General features: G+C 43.0%; 1 long non-coding RNA gene across 1 annotated transcript in view; it reads right to left on the bottom strand.

Moving 5' to 3' along the window:
- Nucleotides 1-7: 7 nt before the first annotated feature.
- The window catches only part of LOC118749920, a 4,341-nt gene continuing 299 nt past the window's right edge, over nt 8-4,049 (bottom strand). Inside the window, exons 2-3 of the long non-coding RNA XR_004994309.1 lie at nt 1,139-1,236; nt 8-77 (exon numbers count right to left, since the gene is read on the bottom strand). This is a non-coding gene — a long non-coding RNA (uncharacterized LOC118749920). The remainder of the gene's footprint in view (nt 78-1,138; nt 1,237-4,049) is intronic.

Here is a 4,049-nt window from a genome sequence, read left to right as displayed (position 1 = left end):
TTTATTACAGGCTGCTTCTTTAACCAATGTTCGAACTTCCTCTGGTGTTGCGTCCCACAGTGGTTCGGATAGCTGATCTAGCTGGACGAAAGTCAAAATTTTTTTGTTTTTAAAATACTTAATGGTACTTGGAATACATTCCTAACAATACATTCATATAGAAATTGCATTTATTAAAGCATTAACATATGAAAACAAGCAAAAAAAAGTAAGTCAACGCCGCCTATTTGAGAACTCTATTTTAAAAGCTGAAATTTAACTTAAAAGATTGCTAATTGCACTCACAGATATTTGCATAATTGCAAGTTGACTTTATAAACAAAAAATTACACTTTTTCCGCTATAGATTCAGAGGTCATAACGCAATTTATGTCCACATTGGTATAAGCAAATTTATTCTGAAAAATCGTCATTTTGATTAATTAAAAAATAAAGGTCGCCGGAGGCCGTTATAAAACCACTTGCATATTGATATCTAGACCTTCGCAAATGCAGAGGGCAAGTTCGATAACCAAGTCTAACCAATTGACTTAGATATTTATATTTTAGTGACGGTATGTCAAATCTCAAAATTCAAAAGTAATTATTAACAGAAAGGTATCTGAATATAAATATAAGATCAGTGGCGGATCCTCGGGTTAGTGAGGGGGGAGGGAGATAGGGGTTGTGTGTTAAAACAGAAAAATCAGATGCAAATTATGGAAACTCTTCCTCAGGAACGCACTACGTTTACGCGCGCGTTCACGAATACGGGAGTAGACTTTACCGGACCGGAGGGATTCCTTGTCTAACTTTTTTTAGAAAATTTGTTTCAGTTTTCCAAATTGGCTACACAAAAACGACCATCCTCAGATCTGAATCCATAGTAAAAATAACTGCAGAAGTAGCGAGTTACTCCGCCTCAGAATGATATGAAAGCAATCGAAAACTAACAAGTTTAACGAACGAATTCTCGAAGCGTACTTGCGAGTTCTTTCAACGTTGACGTAAACTATTCGCAAACCTGCTGGTTTTCTACACTCTTAGTTTCCAAAAATTGTGTTGACTTGGCCAAGCTCAAAGGCAATACCCCACCCGAAGTTAGAAAGTAAGAATTTAAAGAAAAATTAGCATTCATTACATTTAAAAACTCACATACCTTCGGTTCCAAAAGGGTTCGGTTAATAACACTGTCAATAAGCTCCTCTCTGCTTTATCAAACTATACACAGTATAGTATATCGTTATACCGGCCATCCTTGAGAAAAAAGAAAACCAACTATATTAGTTCTCAACTAAATGGTTAGGATAGGTGAGGTTGATGTGGCAGTTGGTTCAAATTACCAACTCACTTAGACCTTATGAAGGTCCATTGTGGTACCACTGCAGAACACGGGAACCTCTGTGCCTAATCTTCAGAGAACCATTTCGAAGCTCTTATAAAGCGTAGGATTGGCTTTATTCCTACGCATGATAGTTCGGTAAGAGAGCTAAAGAAGGGCCTACCTAAAAAGCCTGCTCTCCTCCTGGCCAGAGCTGGGCAGCTACAGAGGAAGTGCTCTACTGTTTCTTCCTCTTCCTCATCCCTGCAACTTCTACAATATTCGTGGGAGAATATTCCTAGTCTCGAAGAGTGCCTGCCAAATAGCCAATGACCGGTAACACAAGCCATGACCCTTGAAATATCCTCTCTTGAGAGCCTTTTTCTTATCAATTTGTGGCCAAAGTAGCCTCGTTGGTCTCCAAGTGCCCTCCTCTAGCCATTACCTGTTTGCCTCTTGGATCATGCTATTTCGAAGTTCTAATTTGGAGGTTGCCATGGGTATCCCAATTGTGCCTCTGTTTTCACATAGGGGGAGATTGGTACCTTTTCTGGCTAGCTCGTCGGCCCTGAAATTTCCTTCAATATCTCTATGTCCCGGAACCCAAATGAGGCTGACCTTGAACACGGCGCTGATAACGTTTAGAGCTGCGAGACATTCCTGCGCAACCTTCGACTTCAGCATTAACTTGTTCAATGATTTAATGGCCGCCTGGCTGTCGAGAAAATATTAATCGTGGTCCTCGTTACGACATGCGTACTAAGGTACACAGCCACCTCCTTTATAGCTAAGACCTCTGCCGGATAAACACTGCAGTGGTCCTGAATTCGGACGGATAATTCTAGTACCAGTTCCTTGGAGAAAACTCCATAGCCAACCCTATTGTCTAGCTTGGATCCATCCGTATAAAAAATCAGTTCCCACCTTTTCCATGGTCTTGGTATTTGTCATTCTCTTCTTGACGGGATGCTCGTCTTGAAGAGCCTATCGAAGTTTGGTTTAGGGGCGGAGTAGTCCACTTCTTGTTTGTGACTACACAGAGTGTGAAGTATAGAGGCGTGACCGAACCGCCGATCCTTCCATAGCGCCATGCTTTTTAGTCTGAGCGCTGAATCGGCGACCGCGTATTTACCCACCAGGTTTATTGCGGGCAGATTGGTTACCACCTCTAGCGCTTTATTTGGGGTGGTCCTTAAGGCACCTGAAATGCGTAGAAATGCCGTTCTTTGGACCTTACTCAATAGTTTTATATAACTTGATTTTTGAGTTGCTGGCCACCATACGAGTAGTCCGTATAATAATATTGGCCTGACCACCGAGGTGTAAAGCCAATGTGTACTACGAGGTGTTAGCCCCAACCTGATTCCGACCGCCTGTTTGCAAGTGTGTAATGCAACGTTGGCCTTCTTTACTCTTTCCTCTATATTAGGTTTCCACGTGAGTTTCCTGTCTAATATATTCCTAGATACTTAACATTCTCCTTCAAAGACATCTCCACACCCATAAAGATTAGCGGGGAGATTGTAAAGAGAATTGCTTCGGTTTTTTCGGGGTTTATTCCGAGCCCCCTACTCTCTGTCCAGTTTCTAAGCGTGGCCATGTTAGAGCGCAAAATCTCCATTAGGGTATTTGCCTTTAACGGCAATTGCCAGGTCGTCAGCGTATGCAGTGACGTGGCAACCCCCCCTCTCGAGTGCCTTCATCAGAGAGTTTACTGCCAAATTCCTGGGAAGAGGGGAGAAAACCCCTCTCTGAGGAGTGTCTCTACAGACCAACTGCAAGCTCTTCTAAGGCACCCGTTATGGCGCTTGCCCTTAATGTTGTTGAAGGCGCCTTCTATATCAACAAAGGCAACCAGAGTATACTCTTTGTCAGATAAACTTTTTTCCACCAACCCGACGAGCGAGTGCAAGGCGGTTTCCGTAGATTTGCCTTTCGTATAGGCATTCTGCGCTGGGGAGAGCCTACTAGTTGGTACCACCTCCCGTACATAATCATCCACAATCCTCTCTAAAATTTTGAGCAGAAAAGACGTAAGACTGATGGGTCTGAAGTCCTTGGGGTTAATGTGAGAGGACCTACCTGCCTTGGATATGAAGGAGACTTTGGTCTCTCTCCAGCCTAGCGGAATATAGCCCATGTTAAGACAGCTTCTGATGATAGACACAATGAATAGGGATATAATATCCCGTGATTGCTGCAGTTCTACCGGGTGTATGCCGTCAAGTCCCGGTGACTTGTAAGGACCAAAAGTCTTAATAGCCCATTCGATTTTCGCCTTAGTGATAAGTCGATTTCCTAGATCAGATAGCCCTCCGTCATTTGTGGGGTCGTTAAGTTCCATCGGCTTACTACCAGGGAAGTGTGTGTCCAGGAGGAGACTTAAGGATTCCTCGCCCGTCGTAGTCCATTAGTTCCCTTGACCCTTGAGATAGCCAAGGTTGGATGCCGACTTTGCAAGAATTCTTCTTAATCTGGCCGCTTCCGTGGTTTCCTCAATTCCCTTGCAGTAACTCTGCCATGATTTACGTTTCGCAGTTCTAACTGCTTTTTTATATATTTTCAAATCAGCCTTATAGGCTTCCCAGTCCTCTATTGCTCTCGTGGCTTTAGCCTTATTGAACATTGTCCTAATAGATGCACGTAACGAGGATAAATCTTTTGACCAAGAAGGTGGTTTGTTCTTCATCCTGTTTCTAACAACCGGGCATGCGGCTGGCAAAGAACTATTCATGGCTTTATTGACCTG

The sequence above is a fragment of the Rhagoletis pomonella genome, unplaced genomic scaffold (genome assembly GCF_013731165.1).
Source record: "Rhagoletis pomonella isolate Grant_MI unplaced genomic scaffold, Rhpom_1.0 Rhpom_scaffold_00088, whole genome shotgun sequence".
Taxonomy (NCBI): Eukaryota; Metazoa; Arthropoda; class Insecta; order Diptera; family Tephritidae; genus Rhagoletis; species Rhagoletis pomonella.
The sequence above is the reverse complement of the archived record's forward strand: the minus strand, read 5'-3'. Positions and strand labels throughout refer to the sequence as shown.